At 38.6% G+C, this 21952-nt stretch overlaps 1 protein-coding gene across 1 annotated transcript in view; it reads left to right on the top strand.

Annotated features, from left to right (window-relative positions):
- The window catches only part of EPM2A (EPM2A glucan phosphatase, laforin), a 45988-nt gene that overhangs the window by 20047 nt on the left and 3989 nt on the right, over nt 1-21952 (top strand). The window lies entirely within an intron of this gene.

Consider the following 21952-nt stretch of genomic DNA (forward strand, 5'->3'; position numbering starts at 1 on the left):
CGTTGGAACAATGTTAGGATTGACCAATTTAAAGATATACTTTAAGACGTCTATGATAGGACTCAGTCTGAGATTAAGAGCACTAAATGTGGGTGTCTGTATATAGCAATTCAAGAAACTGGCAACTGGGTGTCTAAAGTGAATAGAATTGGTCTCCAAACTCCACTAACTGAGTTAATGAGATCTCTTACTGATTTATGATGAGAGTTTAAACACCCAGTGCTCTGTTTGGTTGCTTGAATGTTGATGTGTGGTGTCATTTGAGATACTCCAGGGTCTCTTGACTGGTCTTCAGCTAAAGGAACATGATCTCTTACAGCTCTTGGTCATATCTGTGAGCCATATACAGATGTTCGAGATGCTATAGGACATCTCAGATACCAGTGGAAAGCTGTACTTAGGCAATGCCTTGAGCATTGCTGTGCCTGAAGACATCCATTTGTAGATACCCAAAGCTAGGTGTCTTCATCTTGATCTTGTATCTCATCCCTTGCTCCTAGTCCGACACACAAGCAGACCATACATATTCTTAATTTTCAAGAACTTAATCACAATTTAAAAAAAATTGCTTCTTGATTTGAAACCCCTTTCCTCCCTAGTAGAGAATAAAACATTCTACAGCTCCAGGTGAGGGTGATATAGAGCAAAATGCAGATATATATGGGATGGAAACATAAAACTAGTTTTACAACAATACTATAAAATATTATTTCCATTGGTGAGTAAACAGGAGAGCAAATTTAGATTAGTTTAAGACTACAGCTCAATATATTGAAATAAAATTCAAACAAGTGGTCAAATTATGCTTTATGTGGTCAATGGTGCTTTATGTGATAAACATCACAAAATATGGCTTAGAATAATTTTCATTATTTTAATGCAGAAAATTGCCAGAGGATTTTACAATTAAGAGTCCCAAGTATTGATATGCACTGAAATCAAAGGCCAAACTCCTGCTGATGCTACGTATTTTTAATCAGGATTTTACTAGAATACAATAGAAGACACTTCCTGGAGCTCATTATTTCTTATTCTTTTCGCTGATATTGTTGCCACAAATCCTCTTTAGGCACCGGGGACAGCTGACTCTCAGCTTTTAATATTAATTGTGGTAATCCCAGGAGACTCTATCACCTCTTCTCTTAGTTTATAATGTAGGCATAAAGCATCAGTTCAGCTTTCTACAGTAGCATAGTTCACTGCACTGTAGGGCTTTGTGTGTGTGTGTCAGCTTCCTCTCTAAAACTCTTTTTATAATTTAGTAATAAGAAATTACTCCAGAATGACACTTCATACAGAAGGGTGTTTTATTTTATTTTATGTATGAATTAAAACCAGTAAGCCAGAAGACAAAGTTAGTTCAGGCTAAAGGAGTGAAAATAAGCAAAACCTCTCTCACTTCAATTTCTTTCATTTGCATAACTCAAAGATAACTCTGACTTCATTTTGAACTGAGATGGACATTTTTCATTAAAAATTGTGATTAAGTTCTTGAAAATTAAGAATATGTATGGTCTGCTTGTGTGTCGGACTAGGAGCAAGAGTGAGAAGACAACCTTTATGTTACAAACTCAGAATTGTAGCTGTTTCTGAAGTCCTTATTTGTTTACATTTATTTAAATTGAGTGTATCCCTGTATTGGGTAGTAAATGCATTTTTCTTCTACATTTGTTGCTGACTGATCTAAATGAAAATTTCCCCTTCCATGAACTCTCCACATTGAGCCCTCTCTCATAATGGCCAGCCAGATAGCTGTTCTGCAGTATTAAGCCGAAGGTAAATTCATTCAGATGTAGGAAAGAAGAAGATAAGCTCCACTGCCAAGAATACAGTTTCCTCAGTCTCTTCTTTTTAAACCTGAAAACGGACTCTGCTGTTCCAAGTTTTTGTTTGTAGTTCTGCATGAACAACATGGCACCTTGCTGGGGTAACCTAAGCAGGCTATCATAAATTTAGCTATGAAACTCAATTCCATGAATTGTGCCCAGAAACATATAGTTTGGGTGTGTCAGCAGTGGGATCACAGATGTGACTATAGTAAAGTGTAGAGATATTCAGACTGTAAAATAGTCCTGTTTAAACAAAAGAGGTACCAAGTTAGCTACGCAGCACCGGCATTTGAAGATTGTTTGCCTGTGTATGACAGAGTAGGTAACTTTTGCATTTACTGAGGGAACACTTGATTCCTTCAGGCAGACAGGTATCTTGTTTGCAGCCTTTTCCTTGCTTCTGTTATACTCCTCTTCATAAGGGAAGGAAGTTTGTGAAGTTCTTTCTGTTTCTCACCCCTGCACAGAAAAATAAAGGAAATAAACCCTTTGGATGTTGCACATCTGAAAAAATGGGTTATTCCTAGCCATGTTCTGAATCATATTCAGAAGTAATGTCAAGGCGCTTTAAACTTCTGTGTGGCTCTTCCGAGAACCAGTCAGCTTCCCAATCTTTGATGGCTAGGGAAGTGGTATAAATATGCAATAACTTCCTGGTAGCGTTGCTAGAAACCCTGAAGACTAAGATCTTCGAGGCAAAAGAGAGGCTTTTCAGCAGCAAAGCTCTTAATATGCTTTTCATCTCAGAAGTTAATGGGATTTTGTGTGTCACAGGGATGGGATGAGCTTTATGAGGTCTGTGCGGTGCCACTGCTGGATTGTCAGCATGTGCATGGCAGCAGTAGAAAATGGGACCACAACAAGAATCCTGATGCTTGTAATACTGCACAAAGCTCTGAAGGGCAGCAATTATTGGATCTGCCATTCCTCTGGAAACGAAATGATTTATATATAAATTGAACATGCCTCGATGTGCTTCTAATCAGCTGGGTGAATTTGACTTCAAAAACCTTTAAAAATTATATTCATTATCAACACAGATGTGCATGTAGTGTATGTTTTCTTTGGTGAAGTTTTTTCATCGTCCAGGCTGAGAAGTGAATCTAAATAGAAATAACAGTGGTGGGCTGATTGGTCTTTTTGGTTTGGACTCCTCTGAGATCCAAAGTACAAATTATTTGATGTTCATACTGGAAAAAAAAAAAAAACACCCCAAACCAAAACAAGAGCACTATGCATCTGTTCTGCCAAGTGCCATTGGTGAGATGGATATTTTTCAGGTCCTCTAATAAGTCACTATCAGGAGAAACACAGCAATAAGCAGTGCTTCTCAGCATGAACTGTGAACAAAGACTTTCTCCACAAATATATGGTGGCTTATCGCAACACCTTGAAATCAAGAGTAACACCGCTCATATTAACCGACGATATTAAACAAACCTGCTGTGTGCAGAAATACCTGATAGTAAGTCTGTAGCTGGGCAGGACTGGCTGTTAGGGCATGGCACAGGGAGAGAAAGTTGCAAAGGCTTGTTACCATGTCATGCAGGCAACTGGCTATTTGTCATGTGCCAGCGGCTTGTGGCCTAGGAGGTGCTTTAGGAGGAAACCTGGAATAAGGACTCAGCACAAAAGAACTAGTAATCTAACCAAGTAATTTCCAGCCAGGGGGTGGGCAGCAGAGCACAACAAGCTAAAGGGGAGCTCAGCACAATATCTGGTAAGCTTGTGATTTTTAGCTGTTTTTTTATCTGAATTTTTCTAAGTTTTCTTTTCCATTCTACCATTCATAAGTGGTCTTTGGAACTGGTATTTGATTGAGATTTAATTCTCTAAAGAGCTGATTGTGCGGAAACGAATGATTTCCTTAATGAGGTGTGATTTAAACTCTAAAGGCAACAAGCAGAGACTGTTGATGGCAAGATGAAAGCCTTTCATCAGCTGGCCGGTAGTGGGTAATATTTGCTTAAAACCACTATTGCTCTTTAAAATGGATCTTTTCATGGCTGCGTTGCTGCGCAGAATGGTTTCCTTCTTTCTTAAGGAAAACTTACAATTCCAAATCATCCTGGGAGCAAAAAGTAGGAGAAAAACTAAGAACCTTCTATGAAAAAAAACTAGAGAGGCAAACATATTTGTTTGTTCTGTTTTTCTCTGTCAGATATAAAAGATAAATACTAATAGTCTACTAAGTATGAATTTTATGTGGGGTATCACTGCTAGGAGGCAAAAGATGTGCTTCTTGTTCCTTCTAATTTCTCTTTGTGTTTTACTGTGCCTCCCTTTTTCCTGCCTCTTTAACGTTCAGGCTGTCAGCGATGGAGTAAAGCTCTGTCTCTGTTGGAGAGCAACTTGCTGGCATTGCTGGCTGTGAATGAAATTGATTGCCTGCGACTATGAAATCCTGGGCAATTTAACTCACAGTCGGGACCATGGTGAAAGGATGTTGCACTGTTCTTCCACCAAAGCTGATGTTCCAGTTGCCTGGCAGATTTTATTTCTTGTTTTCTTTTGCATGCATTTATTAGGTACCTCGTAATTGCTGGGATTTGTTAATAGAGTTTATCTAAAGATAGCAGAAGCTGTTTTTTTAAAAACAGAGATTGAGTACTCAATCTTTTTCTTATTGCTAATCAGCTTACCAGGAGAGAAAATTCAGATGTTAGTTGTTATTGAAAAAACTTCACTAAGACGACTCCAAGACAACCACCAGCAAAATCAGTGAGGGACTTGCCTTTGCAGTGTCGTCAAAACTCTGACTAGCCTTTCTGTGTTTTTAGCAGATATAATTCCTAGGTCAGATTAGCCCAGGAAGCCGTCAACTGACTCTTAAAACGTGCTTACAGAAATATCCCAAAATGAAAGAATTTTCTGTCCCCAAATGTGGGGGGTGACACCATCAGATAGTTTGCTATTACCAGCTGGTTTAGTGTTTGCTTGCTTAGTATATGCTGTGTTCTGAAACAAGTAACTTCTAAATCACAAAATCTAAAATAAAGACTGCATAGTTATTTCAACTTAGATGAAATGAAAAAAATGTAAAAAGATACCTCATAGATTTCCTCCATCTTTAATCTTTATAACTGCTGATAGATATAAATGCAAGTTTTCATGCTTGAAGGCTCTAGACATTTACAAGATGATTTTAACAAAGTTCCTCCAATTAAGAATATGGAGAAACCTATTTTAATTATAAAAAAAAAATTACTTACTAGAAAGAACACTTTAATGTAGCTCTAGTTTTCTTGAAGTTTGTCTCAGAAACATTAGTATTTTATTTTCCAAGAGTAAACAAAAAATTACCAAATTGCTGCTGTATTTTCCTGTGTCTGATTTCCTTTCTGTAAGGAAAAAACAAAACAAAACAAAGGAATGAACTGTGTCTGTCTTCCTGGGGAGCATAGTAAGAGGCAATACTGAAAATCTCATGTTCCCTCTTTTAATGCTTTTACTTTGGGAAATTTAATTTCAGGAAATCAGACACATAATCCCTGCTATTGTTCAGAAGTTTAATGTATGTTCTCTTGCAACCTATGATAAAAATTGAGTCAAATGTCGTAGAGGTTGCCAAGTTATAAGAAATGTCGATTTCTTCTTTACTGGCTCACAAGGCACAATGGTTTGCAGGTTAAAATGGGAGGTCTTTTTGATGTGATATGGAAGAAGCAGATAACAGGAAAGATGATTTTAAGCATGCAAAGAGGAAAAGGAGGAAATACAGAGGGAATATAAATATCAGTTTTAATACAGAGACAAGAAAATGTGAAATATAAACAAGATCAATAATGAAGTAGAATTTTGATTTTCATATGTAGTCATCTTTATATATATTACATAATATATATTATGTATATTTGTATATATTCATGTATAAAGTAATTGAATGAAGAGGAGCCACAGTAATAGAGGTGGTAGCAATCATGCATAAAGTCCAGTCATGAGGTGTGGGACAGCAACAAGTCTCCACAGCTGCTGTCTTTCAGTTTAGGGGCTGGGTTAGGAGCTAGTGGTGAGGTCTGTGGGCTTCTAGAGACTTTCTTCTTTAGTTCATTTAGCTTCTCTCATACTGCTTTTCCAAAACTGTTCAGAAGAGGTATCCTGGGCCTCCATTCTCCCAAGGTGCATGTCTGATGAGTAGGATATGCAGTCTCCTTAATAAAATAGTTTCGTTAGTGTTCCTTATTTCTGTAGCCCAGCTCACAGCTTGAAGGCCTGGTGCAGGCCATTCCTAAGCACAATATTAGCTCTTGCTATCACTGCTGAATATTGGATTCCTTCCTGTAATACTGAGTTACTTCCGTCTGATGAGTTAAAGGAGGAAAAAGCTTCCTGTATTTACTTGTGGTCTAGGTAATAAGGCTATCCAGTACTGAGTAATGTTTCACGCAGTTCCAAAGTCATATTTCAGCTAAGAATATAAACACGTTTCTGAACACTTCAGCAAGAGTAGATAATTTTTAATATATTTATTAAAACGTCTATGATTTCTATTTCCAAACAGGTGAAAATGATACTCCTAGAAAAAGACAGCAATCTACAAAAAACCTAGTAGTTTAAAAGAACAGACAACCTTTGGAAATTATTGTTAATCTCTTCTCTCATAAAAACTGCAGCATTATTAGCTGCTAAGATTTCTAGTCAGATGATTTTTTGCTTATTGACATTCAAGGCTTCTTCAAGAGTTCACAATATGATTCCGTTTTATAGTAAGAAGACTTAAACAATTTCTCTAGGATCTCTTAGCAACTCTGTTACTGTCTCAGCCATTTCTGACTGTAAAATAGGATAACAGTGAGCAAGAGGAGGAGCAACCTGCTTCCGGTAGCTTGTATTGGTGCATCTTACAATGTCCATCACATTCTCCCCTTCCTTCTCCTCTTCCTGTTGTCCAGGAACCAGGGGAGAAAAATACAGAGCTAATCTCTTTCATGGATTGAGCTGGTAGATCTCCCAGATCTTTATATACTAGCTTAAGTACTGGAAGTGGGATAGTCATTTTAGGAGAGTACTTTGCAGCAGTACTGAGCTAACTCAACTATCCACATAGCACTCTGAGCATGCTGTGAAAAGAGCATGCTGTCCTACTGCTCACTGCTGCCTCTCCATCTGTATTACCCAGAATTTGCAGACCTGGGAGTTGGAATTAATCTCATGATCTGCTGTTCATCTGATCTTTGAGTACTGGAGGTGTTCCTTATGCCATGATGAAGAGCACAGACTAGACTGCCTTTTTTTGGTAAGATTTGGAGAAGTGCTGCTATTCAGAGGGACCTGGACAGGCTGGAGAGCTGGGCAGAGAGGAACCTCCTGAAGTTCAACAAAGGCAAGTGCAGGGTCCTGCACCTAGGGAGGAATAACTCCATGCACTGGGGCAGGCTGGGGGTTGACCTGCTGGAAAGCAGCTCTGCAGAGAAGGACCTGGGGGTCCTGGTGGACAAGTTAAGCATGAGGCAGCAGTGTGCCCTTGTGGCCAAGAAAGCCAATGGTATCGTAGGGTACATTAGGAACTGTTGCCAGCAGGTGGAGGAAGGTGATCTTTCCCCTCTCCTCAGCCCCGGGGAGGCCACAGCTGAAGTGGTGTGTCCAGTTCTGGCCTCCCCACTACAAGAGAGACATGGCGCTCCTGGAGAGAGTCCAGCGGAAGGCTACAAAGAGGAAGAGGGGACTGGAGCATCTCTCCTCTGAAGAAAGGCTGAGAGAGCTGGGCCTGTTGAGCCCGGAGAAGAGAAGACTCAGAGGGGATCTCATCAACGTGTACAAGTATCTGAAGGGAGGGTGTCAAGAGTGTGTGCCCAGTGACAGGACAAGAGGCAATGGGCAGAAACTGAAACACATTAAGTTCTGTCTGAACATAAGGAGAAACCTCTTTCCTGTGAGGGTGAGAGAGCACTGGCGCAGGTTGCCCAGAGAAGTTGTGGAGTCTCCTTCGCTGGAGATATCCAAAACCCGCCTGGACGCGATCCTGGGCAATGCGCTCTAGAGGACCCTGCTTGAACAGGGAGCTTGGACTAGATGATCTCCAGAGGTCCCTTCCAACCTCAACCATTGTGTGATTCTGTGAAGGTTAGTTAGGCAGAAAAACACATGCACGTGTGCATACACATGCACTTGCATGCACACACACACACACGCATGCACGTGCATGCACAAACACAGAATTAGGGGAAAGAATGAAGGGAAAAGAGGGCTTCTCCTTGTCAGAAGATGGGCAGCTCTCACACCAGGGTTATTAACCTTAAGTTTATAATCTAGTAACCAGGTATGTTAACTAAAATGAAGTTTTCTAACACAAGGCTGCCTTTGTCCCTTTGATTTAACTTTGTTGTAGGAGTTTATTCTTTTAGATAGTCATGCAGCTGGTTGTGGTGCTGAGTTAATTCATTTTTTCTCAATATTTCTAAAATGGTGTGCCTCAGTCTGGACAAATATTTTAGCTGAAATGAATACAGATACAGAACCTGTCAAAAGGGTTGTATTTATTTGGATGATACCACAAGTGATGGATGTGCTTCTTCCTCTGATTGTCTCTTAGTTCTGAAGACATTCTACTATTCTGCTCATGTATATACTGCCATTTAGCTTACAAGGCCACTTTTCAACAAACCATGTTTTCATTTTCATGAAGATGTGTTTCACGTTTTCATGACGATGTGTTTATTTCCGAAGTGCTGTAAAGCATTTCCATTGGATCTGAAAAGCAGCATTTTGAAAAGTAAATTCACGGTCTATTATTTTCAGTTTAGATTTCACAGTTTATTATTTTCGATCTAGATTTCTAAGCAGCCACTCGTAAGTAAACCCTGAATGAACATATTTTTACTAATGATTCCTGAAACTTCTCAGGTGCTAATTAAAGTTCATCCTGAGTGGTTTAAGTCAATTTTGTTAAGATGCTTTAACTTAAAGATGCCAGCAGTGGCAGAGTTCCCATTGTTAAGCGTTAGTGTTAGAAATCCTCATTCCTAATGCCGAGAGATTCATGGCTCGTTACTACCTGGCTTCGCTTAGCAGCCTGTTGTTCTTGTGTTTCTGAGTATTTGTTTTAATTCACAGCAAACTGGAACATTGGCAACTTAACAGAGACATATGTAGGAAGTAACCATTGGCAACCAGCACATGAGACAAGGGTCTATAATGAGAGTGTTTAAATATTAATCCCCACAAGCCAACTGAGATGTCATTTCCAGAACTAGATCCTGAGATTGTTCAGTATGAGCCTTGGAACTAGATTCTCTTCTCAGGCTATATTTTCGCTAATGGCACCTCATTTGATTCCGATAATTTTTATACAAGTGAAAGTACAAGAAGAGTCAAACCCCATGAAGGCAAATCCTGCTTTCTGCTACATGCAGTGTGCTCCTTAGGAATCAGTAGAAACTTTACATGTATGTTTGAAGGTGAAGTTTAACTCAGTTTTATAAGGCTAAGTCTGGACACCCTGTCCTACAAGGCATCAATTTGTGTGTAAATGATTATTATCCTGTCTTCACTGTAGAAATATAAAGTGAAATAAGACATACAATATTTCACTTTGACTATGAGGAGGATAAAATTTTATCTTCCACAATTTAGTTTTGGTCAAATATGTAGTCTTGTGTGACCAAGTTAGTTATGTTAGATCATTTCCAAGATAGAGAAAGAATAGATTATAAGGGTTTATAAGATACAGATTCACTGGCTTCAACCTTTTTAATGGAGGGAGGTGAAGGAGAGGAGGGGAGAGTTCATAGTTTTGGGGTTTGTTTTTTTACTGTATAGAGTCAAATGTACTGCAAGCTTAATGAGAACAATTCTACTGAGTTCAGCGGAGCATGCCCATTTATCCTAGAGACAAATTTAGATATCGTTTGAGCTATTATTGTGACGGAAGAACAGAGATGGTTTACAATCCCTTTTGCACTTCCATTTGCTGAGGGGGACAAGTTCAGGGTATATTCCCGTGCTGGCAGGAAGGAGCTCAGCTTTATCAAACTGGTTTATTTCATGCTATCAGTAACTGGCCTTCCAGGTAATGGTGTAATGCCTGTTATTTGGGATATATTGTCTCTTCTCTGTTGCCTTCCTCATGGGAATGTTGTAGTCAGGAGATACCCCACGAAAAAGAATCCCCAAGATTTCTCATTAGGAGAACTTTACATTCTCTTTGCATCATAGAAGCAGTAGGAATGGTACATTTGGCTTTGTAAACCCATTTTAAATAGTAAATGATAGAATATCATGTTTTGTTTCTGTATCAGGGATTCCCTGACATAAGATGTGCCCTCATCACAAACTGCAGTGGAAAGCAAGATATCTGAGCTATCTTTGAATGAATGAAGGCATCCTCCAGGGGCTGTGCAGCTATCATGACACTGGAGTTAGAGCAAAGTAAATTGGCTTGCAAGGAACTCTGTGCTACCAGAGCTTGACTTCTTCTGCTATCTGAGACAGACAGCGTAGTCAAATGAAGAATGAGAAAGAGAATAATATATTACTATTTATAAAAATTTCAGGCATTAGTAAAAGGGAGGAAGAAGAATTATTTAAACTGAACCTTCTATAAAATCAAATGGATATTAATCAGTTATGAATGAATTTACATTGTAAATTAGAACAAGGTTTCTGGGTTCTGGCACGACCTTTACAATAGGGCAGTGAGGACAAGGAACCCTTAATTATTTCATGATGGAGCTTGATAAATTAATATGGGTAGTGATTCCAGAGTTGGAAATTAAAGTTTACAGTTACAGTGTCATAGATCATAGGCTAGAAGAGACCTCAACAAATGGCATCTAGTCCATTTTTTTGCTCTAACTTAGTCTCAGTTACATCTAAATCATTCCAAATTTATCCAGCCTGATTTTAAATATGATCTCATCGCAGTGATGTAACCCTGTTACTCTTTCATTCTATTACCTCACTGTTCTTACCAGTAAGAGGTTTACTAATGTTAACCTGAGTCTTCCTAGCTGCAATTTAAGTTAATTTCTCCTTGTCCTCTCCACAGCAGACATGGAGGACAAATTAGTGTCCTGCCCCTTTATAGCCACCCCCTTATGTTTGGAAACTGCTATTGTTTTTCTTTTCACTGTTTTCTTTTTAATATTAACCACCAGTTCTTTCAATCTTTTCTCTGAAATCATGCCCTCTGGTTCTCTGATTGTTTTGTTACTCCCTGTTGGGCTCTCTAGCTGTTCCTCTTCCTTCTTAACGTACCCATTAGACCTATTCCTTCAACTGACAGTCTACTAGTACTGAATAAAATAGAAAGATTTCTTTATAGATTTCATGAATAGAGCTACTGCTTAGTTATCTTAGTAGCATTTTAATTTTTACAGTAGTATGATGTTTTTCATTTAAGATTAACTGTAAGCCTGCCTTTTTGCTAGGACTGTTAGCTAAACAGTTGTCTCCCATTCTGTCGTGCAGGTGATTGATTGTTCTTGTGAGCTGTTCTATAGTTCCTTTTTGCCTCCCAAAGTACCTATTATTCTTGCTTTTTCCGCTTTCTTGTAGCCATTATTGTGAATACTTAGGACTTCATATGAGACTAAGTTGCTGTTCCATGGTGATGGATTTGAAATGTCACTTGGTACTTGTTGATCTGTTTATTGCATTTTATTTATAACACTTTTACATAACCTGATATTCCATCATTTCTGTATATAAAATGGCAAGAATATTTTACCTCCATTTAATTGGGCTTCTCGAGCTGTATTGACTTGTACCAAACTGTTAGAGGCTGGACACAGCTAGAGGTGGTTAGGAAGTGTGGAGAGGTTTTGGAGTTGGTTAATTTGCCTTTTTTCCATACTTGAGCTTAAGCAGGTCAATTTGTGGTCAGGAAGGCATTTATGTTTGAGTCAGATTAACAGGGAGTTCACTGCTATGTGTATATTAAGAAACAATTCAGTGCAAGAAGAGTGGGTCAATAGACAAAAGGGCTCTTCACATCTCCATTAAATGCACTGCCAGAAGGCTTTCTTCAGATTAAATAAATTTAATCTGGCCTTCTAGATAACATTGCCTTTTTGTATGTCTCATACGGAGGGTGTTAGCATACCAGTGGCCCCAGTACTATTTCCCATAGTAGGCCTTGCATGCGAAGCTTTCTTTCTGTTCCTATTTCATGCCATTTCTGAGTGATGTTGTGGTGCCTAATGCCTTTCCCACCCTGTTTGGACAGCATCCATTAGAAGGCACTGGGGAAAGGCGCATGAACTACTTCATCCTGCAGCTCCAGTAGCTACTCTGGAAGGACTCCCTGAGCATCTCTCGGGCCTCTTTTTTCCTAAAGAACAGGATTCCCACGATGACTTTCTGGGAGTCCATGCCGTTGCAGGTGCTTTGCCTGTAATTAACTGAGTGTCGTGAACCAGGGAGATGAACCCACACTGTTGGAATCACTTCACCTTCAGACATGGGATGACAAGCAGCAGATGTGAAACTTTTGAAAGTGAAGGGACACTGTCAAGACCATCTCCTGTGAGCTGGTTCAATGAATTTGTCATCCTTACACAACATTTTTAAGTGCTCTTGCCTGTGCTCAGTGTTGGCTCCTACTAGTGCACTTGAGCTATGGGTGTGCTGAAGGCTCTGCTGGTGGTGCAGCCCACTCATTTCTTTGTACCTGCACATCCCCATGAGGTATAGGGGTGTATTTGGAGTGGAGCCTCCACTTTTCTTTTCTTCCAAGTGGAATCTAGGTTGCTCACACCACAATAACTACAAGAACCAATCTGCTATAAGTGAAGACAATCGAAATTAGCTTTAAAACCACTTTGATGCCCTGTACCAAGTTGCTTGTGTGGATACAGCCTTTGGGAGTTGCCTAGCTTTGTGATGTGGGATGTGATTTTCTTCCCAGAGTTATCTAGATTTTTTCATCAAATATATTCCCTGCTGTGGCAGGATATAGGATGTTAATAATGCCTTGGTCTCTGCTAATGTCTTTTTGAAATGTTTTGCAATTTTTGTGAGTGTCTTACAATAAAGCTCTTACGCTCCTTATAGAGGAAAGTTTGGGTTTGCTGTGGAAGGGGGAAACGGGCCATAAACAGAAAGCTTTGTGGGCCCATCTAAACTAAACATCTCTCACATGGTTGATTTTATTTTTCAGGACATTAACTCAGTCACTCAAGGGGTTCCTTCTTCTGTATTCCTGGTGCATTCAAAGTCAGGGCAACAATAAAGTAGCCATACCCTAAGGCTTCCCCAGAGTCAGAATCAACCGAAACATTATGAGTGAGGTGGAGGGCTGTGCTTTGGCATTAGCATTATTGCGTCTTGTCTCTTGAGCTGAAGAGTGCAGTGTATCGCCTGCTGTTAATGCAAGTGGGTGGGTAAAAAGGGCCAACTGCAGCCCTTTTGTGCCGCCAGCCCAGTGCTGCAGAAGTCTCTTCCTAAATCAATAGAACCTGAGGGCGCTGTACAAATGAAACTGCTCTATAACTGGATGTCTGTATAACCTTACATTTGAGATATCAGTTTGGTATTATTTTTACTTGTTGTTTTTATTTTAGTGCATTGTCAGCTTAAGGTCAAATGTCTATGGCTTGTTCACCCTGCATATCAGCAAATGAGGTAGTTTGATGCCACACACGTGAGTAAATTTGTGAACATTGAATAAATAAGATATTATTAAGCATAGTGCTTGCAATGCAAGGGCTTCAGAAACTTTGCATATTGCTGAGCTGACAAAAGTGTTCTAGAATGATAAAAGCAGGTGTTTCTTTTTAGTTGCCAAGTCTGCTCCCATGTGAGAGGCCAGATAAGTAGTCCAAATTACATCTAAGAAGAAAATTTGCCAGAGCTTAATTACTTTCCATCACAGTGCCAAATGAGAAGGAAAAAAAATGGACCTACATTGTAGTCTGTTTAATTCTACTCATTTAAAGCCCTGAGGTAGAATTCTTAACTTAAAAATAAACTGTACTCCCTCGGTGGTAAAGTATAACAAATTTATAAGCAATGTCTTATACTCCTTCTACATTTGGCATTTAGCTAAAGTAATTTTTTTTTTTTTCCAAAGTGTAAGTAGTTTTTACAAGGTGTGCAGCCGTGTCATTTCAGCAGGGTATACTTTTATCATTAATCAGTGCTTTTCTCTGATGACTTCTGCTAAGGTTATGACCATTTAATCTATCTTTATTGATAAGAATGATGTTATTAAGCCTGGCTATTCGATCTTGGTGTTCTGTGAGTTAGACCATAGTATCATCAAACCTTGCTCTCTTAATCTGGCCGGTAGTGCTTGGCAGTTGAGTGCATCAGACTGTATTCAGTCAATCCTACTGAAGTCAAGCCTCTCATCACAAAGCCTCAGTCAGCTTGTCTTCTACAAGGAGACCTTATCAGTAAATCAGTAGGAGAAGGGATTAAGACCACAGTCATGTATCCACATCCCCTGTGATGTGCAATGAAATACCAGTGCCGTAACCTCTCAGTTCTACGTTCTTATTTCATTGCTGAGGACTCACTTTGCTGAGGGATCTTCCTGCCCCCTTTCTTTAAAGAGAATGTAGTGAAATCAGAATTCATGTACAAGATCCAACCAGGGATTCATTCGTTTTGATATTTGCCTCTGTTGCCAGTACTTTGGAAGAAGATGCAAGAATCAAAAAAAAAAAAAAAAGATGGAGGAGGGATTCTGCCATTTTTCTCACCCCTTAGCAGTGCATTATAGCAGAAGCTATATGAAAGTTTAGATTCTTTACCTATTTTATGTAATGGTATGGAGCAGTCCCATTGTACATGTGATTTTCCGGTCCATTGGGAAACCTAGTTAAGTTCTTGGCCTTGTTGATATTTTTAGGCATTGACTTCTATGGATTGATTCGGTAGTATATTAAAAAGTTTTCTTACTAGTTTCATATTTATTCTCTTTCCGTTGCATTGGAGAGCCCTTTGCTCAATAGTTTGAAATGATAGATGGGTTCACTTCATTTGCCTCTCCCATATGCTTTATCCTTAAGCAGTCATCCAGCTCCCTCTTAAATGTGCCACATTCTTAGTCCATCCTCATTTGGAAGTGTTTTCAAAACTAACAACTGGAATATTCTGTATTTTGAATATTTTCATTTTTACTGTATCTTTTTTGATACAGTGAAAAATTCGAGGTTTGAATGCATAGAAGGGGATCGTTGGTTTTTGGAAGGTTGTTACAAATTTTCTGTTATTTTCAGTTCATTTCTTTATACAGGCTAATACTACCACTTACTTTGACCTCTCTATAAAGCAATACTTTCACCAAGCATCATTGCAGTTATGCACTGTTTTTCTTTCTGATGGATTATAGTTAACTTAAAACCCACTGATGCTTGTGAGTGGTTCAGATTATTTTTTCTAAGACCTATTGCTGATACGCATTTGTCAACTGTGAATCTCATCTCTCCTATGCTGCATGTTATTCTAGTTACTTTTGATACCACTGGGAGTTGTGACGAGTAGAATCTTAGATAATCTGTGTTTCAGGCTGATTTTGCTCTCTCCTTGAGTAGTCTAGTTTCTTGTGAGAGATCTTAATTTCAGGACAGAGTTCCATGCTGAATATAGGCCAGCAGTGCCATGCTGTAAAAAGACAAGCAAGGAACAACTGTAAATAGGGATATAGCCTTTGGGGCACAAGAAGTAAGTAATCTTCACTTCTGCTCAGCAGTGGTAAGGCTTCATTTCTCTCCAGTAATGGGCATGACATCTTAGAGAAAGATGTTGACCAGATGGAGAGTCCAAAGGCACACAAGGATGATCAGATATTTTGAATATATGACCAGCAAAGAAAGATTGAAATCATTGGATTTGTTTAGTGTATAGAAGACAAAGCTGAAGGGGGATGTGTTAGTAATTTTCACAAACATAAAAGGATTTTGCAGAGATGAAGGAAATAATCTTTTCTTCCTGTCTGCTGTGAGGAGACAAGAAGCTCACAGTGATCGCAGACTATTCATATTAGACATTAGGAAAATATTTCTAAAGGCAGTGATAGTCATCAGTGTGCTCTCTACATGCCAAGCAGTATTTGAAAGTGTTCTAATCTTCCACTGGAAAGTAGAATTTGGTCACTTGAAAATCCTTCTCTGTTTATAAAGGTATTTCAGGATACTAGGTAGCAATCTAAGTTATTTTTCTAGATTGCTCTGACAAAATTATAGGAACCTTGTCTGGGTTCTAGCAAAAACTTCTAGCAAGTACTTTCACTCACATAGATTCAGGAGAAAAGGACAAGGAAGGCCCAGAAGAGAGATGCCTAATTTGGTACCTCGGGGAAGGCATGCATCCAAGAGTAAACTGCTATCTGTTATTAAAAAAATCAATGGCAAAGGAAGAAGCACATACAGGATGATAGTTGTGGGTCATCATAATCCAACGGTATCGCTATTTAAAATGTGCCACGTCACAAGGCAGAGGCCAGAGAAAAGCTGGAGGAGGATCTCAGCTACAGCTGATGGGATTTCCCATATTCTCATTCTAAATGTGCCGAAATCAATACTTTTGCCAATGTCTTTTGTGTCAAATGAAAGATTGGGAAAGAGAGGTAAGAATTCTTTGCTGACATCCCCTGTGTCCCTTTATTTTTCATCAGACATTTAGTCTTTGTGCTAACAGTTTTTTTACCAGTTTAAATTTAGTTAAAACTAAAACAATGCAATCTTTCAATGCAAGATTTTGGTTCCGATAGATCAACATTTTCCATCAAAACCCCACCTTATCAGAAAATTCAGAACCAGTTCCTATTCCAGTGTCATCAGGGGAGGAAAGAGGAATGCACTGTAGTTTGAAGCAGTCTCCACTAGTCACAGTGCTGAGTTACATATGCTTCGAACCTACAGCCCTCTCCAGCTGCTTGCATATGCTCTGAGCAGGGTCATAACGCTTCTTCAGTACAAGAAACGTTCCATATGTGTACAAGCACCACAAAATGCTGGGGGTAAATCAGCCTGGGGGTAAATCAGCCTGAATTATAGATGTTGCTCTTCTGGGAATGCAAAATAACTGTTGCTGCAAATTACGTGTAGCTGTAGTTGCATGCTACACCTATTAGGAAATAGAAGCCCTAGGGGTGGACACAGCCTTTTTAATTATTTTGTTTGTTGTTTCAGATAAATTGCTCTGTCTTGTTATATGTATATATTAGTACTCATCTTTCTGTCATCAGAGTCTTAGTGGGATCTAAGGAAGACTGTTTTGCAGCCAGCTGCACTGAATTGCAAGCTTTAACATGAAGCTATGACTTGAGCTGGCACTAAACGTTGAATCCATCACTTTTCATTTAAAATAATATGCTGGACCTTGGTCAAAAATATTATCAATATAAACAAATAGAGTAGTTGATGAATCACTCTATTGCCAATAACCAGTGAAAAATACCTTAGTTTGGCAAAGTCCTCTTTATTGATTAAAGCTGGCAGCTGTAGAGATAGGCTTCTGAAGTACTGTGCCTAATGAAATGTGTTCCCCAAAGGCTCAAATCTAACCCTTTTCTGTAAAAACTATGACTCCTTAGGAGGATTGACTGATTTTAGGAGAGTTTTTAAGATAACTGCTCCTACTACACTGATGATTGAACTGATCTTGAAACAGTACCTTAGTCATCCCTGTTTACAGCTCAGCATTTTAAAGAAAATTGAAATGGGTGCCAGTTTGCCTTAAACCATTATGCGCAAAAGTAATACAGGAGCTGCTTAAGAAGCAGTGTAGACATCTATGTCGGGTGGTGCAGTGAAAAGCCAGATGCAGCAAGCTAGTAATTTCCCCTGAGGCAGGTCACCCTTACTGTGAATTTGATCATTTAAGCTATAGTTGCTAGGTTGGTTTTGTACTATATGTGGAGGTCTAAGATTGAAATGAAGAGTGTATCATTCTTTGAGGAATATTTCTTCCAGCAAGAAAATGACAATCTGCGCCATAAAAAAAAAAAAAACCCACACTAATCTTTCATTGCTTCAGACTCATTGTCTTCTTATGGATAGGAAGACTATTTGCCTATGCATTGATTAAATGGAATGAATTTGTTATTTCAGATGCATTCACAGTGAATTGTTATAATTTAATTGAGACTGTGCAGGGTCCTGGGGGAAGTAACCAAGTGTGATGTATATCTTCATTGTTAAAAATAATTTAAGTTGTGATGACAGCTGGGAAATAACCATACAAGGGATTTCAGTGTTCCATATTTATTCTCTTTTAGTGATAAATTGTTGTTGATTTTCTCAGTTTACAAGTCAAAAGGCAGGTTCTTAACATGTCAGTCTTCACTCTGGGATCTGAAAGTCAAGTGAATAGAGCAGACACCTGTGTAGGTGAACATTTAGTCCTTGCTACCACAAATCTGAGTTCCTCCCGTTCATTCACTCATTTAATCCTAAAAAGTCCCCTTGAGGTAGGTAAATATTATCTCCAGGCTACTGCTGGGTAACTGAAGCACAAGGCCGAAAGTAACTTTAGAGAAAGTAGCTTTAAAGAAATAACTTTTAGAAAAGATACAAGATTCAACGTCCCAAGTTAGCTGACTATTTTTGAGGTTAGTCTATGTAATTTTCTCATTGCTATACTGCTGTGACTGAACTGAGCACAGGTCTTCTCAGACCAAGCACAGTTTACTGCCCTTAATAACACAGGGAGTTGACATGTACAATGAAAAAGTGCTATTTGTATATTAAAACAGAATTCTAAGTAGCATTTTGTTGAAACACCATCCTGTTCCCCTATATTTGGGGAATATGGAAGGAGTTAAATGCTGAAAAGATTATAGGTTTAGCAATCACACACAGTCTCTGAATATTTTTTGAACTGTGTATAGGGATCACTGGAAAAAAAGCCATATATGAGCTGGAAAGTAGCAGCTGTTGGACAGCTCAAAGCAGTATTACATGACTCTTTCCCATGCCAAATACTGTCCTTGCCAAAATCTAGTTACCTAGTGAAGTGTAACAACAACTTGAGGAAGTAAGACCACATTGGAAGAAGAAAACAAAAAATCACGTCTGTAAATTAAGAGATGTAAAACTGAAATTACCACTTTCTAGCTTTATTTAATATATATAGGTCCTGATCTTCAACACAATTAAGCCCATAGTAGGGTTATCAAAAATCAACATATAGAATATAGCTGCTAAACTCTTCCTCAGTTTCTGCACTTAAATTTGCACTAATGCTTTTCTTCTGATGTAAGACAAAATAAAGGTATGAACAAGAAAAAGCCAAATGTAAATGTAGGTGCAATACAGATCTTTTAAATAAAGTGGGCAATAAAACAGCTCTGCCCTACTGTTTTGTGTATGGAATTTCTTCCTGGGGAAAAGAGCGGTTAAACCTAGTCCAGCAATATTAAGACTTTGCAGTCATTACAGGTGGGTAAGGAATGGGCTTGAAGACAAAGATCAAAACAGCATCGTGATCCTGTCAAAGGCCAAACTCTGGGAGCTGATCAGAAAACTAATTCACAGGAGTTGTCTGTCCTAAATACAGGCAGGTGGCATTGTGGTTTTAGTCGTTCTCTGAATACAACCACTAGCCTGATTACTTACCAGGAAATACAGGGATAAAAACTTGGTAAGCGCGTCAGATCGTTCACGAAATGTGATTACTGTCGTTAAATACAAGAGGTCGCATAATGGACAAGAGCCTTTGTGCTACAAAAACAGAATAAATAAATGATGCATAACCCAGTGATCTTGCAGATAGTGCAGCCGCGATGTTCACCCACTAAATAATCATTGGAGAGAAAATGGTAAGGCATTGTTTTGTTTGTAATCTGGAGTACTACCTCGAATATTGTTTGTCTCAGGAATGCTTTAGTCACTGCTAATTCAGTCACACACTAGAACACACACTTTTGCTTTCCTGTCACGGTATTAGTGTATTAGATGTTTCCCAAGACATCAAGAGAATTACATATGTATGAGTCTCCAGGAAACCCTTTGAAGGAAGGATGTTCTTGTTCTTGAAAGAATATCCTTTTATTGTGGCAAGGTATCAGTGATGTTGTCATTTTTCTTTCATGATTACTGAGTGTTGTGAGCCCTGCTCACCTCTAGTCATTCACAAGAGTCTGAAGGGCCCTTTAGCTTGGACCTTAACAATGCTCTAATCATTGTGACAGATTCCTATGGCGGCAGCAGCCTGGCAATTGTCTTTTTTTCAGATTAGGAGCTGATTTGCTGTAGGGCTAGCAAATAAGAAGTAGTAGGGCAGTGGAGGACCTGCTGCAGGGAGCCTTTGCTAATAATAGGTCTGATCCGTGGGAATCTTCAGTTGATTATGCTAGGTCCCGGGCGATTTTGTGAAGCTCCCTTCCGGTACCTGCATGTGGGCTTGCGCCTTGAACATAATGATAATACAGAACTGTTGTGCTTTATTTGATTTTCTTCAGAGTGCTGTGCAGTCCACTGTTGCCTGAGTATTGATACTTCTTAATAAATGAACTGACTTTAATTTGTAGCTTACAAAATTCAGGGCCTATGTATTAGAGCTCCTTTCTTTCTATATTGTCTCTCCTTTAGAAAGGAGAGTTCAGGAGTATAAGAAAAGTGACAAAGGAAATGAGTTTTAAGGTGTAAATCTTAATTTCTGAGATTTTGAGTTAACGTTTGCTTAATGCTTAGGAATAAATGCATTTTCTATTAACAGTGAAAGGTACACTTGTGGTAATCTAGACCGGGACATGGATGTGAAACACTTAAACTAAATCAGATCTCTTCAGACGACCTCACATTCATAGGTACATGATTGAAATGATTATTTTAACATATATCTAATCGCTGTGTAATCTATTTGCTCAGATTATCAGGCTTTTAGTCACTCTCTGTGATCCAGCAGTTTGGGACCTGGTTACAGCATACCGAGATCAAGTTCTTTGCCTCCCTGAAACAGGTGCTTTTAAGGCCAAAGACTGTGTTTGTGTAGCTGATGCCTCATTGTGGATGTAGCTGAAATACAGTAAATATTGGTGATTCCTGGAGTGAATGTTTTTTATGGCAATCTTTCAGTAGTAATATAGCAGGATTTAATCATTGTCAATTGCAGAGCTTAATTAAATGCTAGTAAGCACTTATTACTGTGATAGTCCTATCAAGCGGAAGTAGCTACGTGATGATTTAAGGGATGTTTATATGAGTAACTGCTTCTCAATAAAAATAAAAGTTCCCCCATTTGTCCCTGTGATTAAAATGGGAAAAAATACAGGAAAGGCATGACAGACTTATTTTATTTTTGAAGATCTTGCATTCATTGTAGATTGGGCTCACTTTTTTGCAGGGAATAATGTTTGCAAAGTTGTATGTACTCTTGTGTGTGAGTATTTTGTTTAGTTTGTGGATTGCCTGTTCAAAATAAGCATTTATGCATGCAAAAGACTAATTAAGTAGACCACTAATAATTTGCATGTGTAAATTATCCATTTTAGATACCATCAGCATAATTCCATGTGCAGATTAAATATCCCCATTTGAAAAAATGTTCTGAATATTTCAGTTTATTTTTATGTCAAAGTCTACTGAGATATCTAGTGGGTTTTATGATAAGTAATCATGGGCAAAACATAGAAGTCTTGGAGTAAATTTGGATAAGTACCAGAAATATGGATGTTATTCCATCTTACACATATCTCACGTTTTCTTGCAAAAATTGTGGTTCTTCAAGCCTTGAAGGAACTAGACATATATTGTAATTCTGTGTCTGGTTTCCTCTAGACTCCGCAAGTTCAGAGGAAAGTGGGGAAGGCAGTTATTCATTCCTTTTTGAATTTTCTCACAGAAGGATGGCTTAAGCTGTTTTTTTTTCTATCTACTTTCCTCATTATAATGATAGCTATAAAGCTGGAAGAATTCTTTGCATTTGACTTACTACTAAAGTAATTCAGTTTTAGATCACATGAATCAATTAGGTCTTTTATTTTTTTGTGCAAATTGCATAAGCCTTCAAAGTTTTCTTATCCTAATATGTGATGTTAGTAAGTTTCCACTGGAAGATTAATGATGGATGCCTTTGAAACGTGAGCTACTAAGTAGGCCCTAAACTTTTTCTCAGATTGTCTGGCTCTTTGTGGTAGGTTAGGAATTTGATCCTCAGCATCAAACATTACCAACTAAACTGTAATGAAATAAGAATCTGTTTATTGCATGACATGAAACCAGTGTGCTTAACGG

The sequence above is a fragment of the Struthio camelus genome, chromosome 3 (assembly GCF_040807025.1).
Source record: "Struthio camelus isolate bStrCam1 chromosome 3, bStrCam1.hap1, whole genome shotgun sequence".
Classification (NCBI taxonomy): Eukaryota; Metazoa; Chordata; class Aves; order Struthioniformes; family Struthionidae; genus Struthio; species Struthio camelus.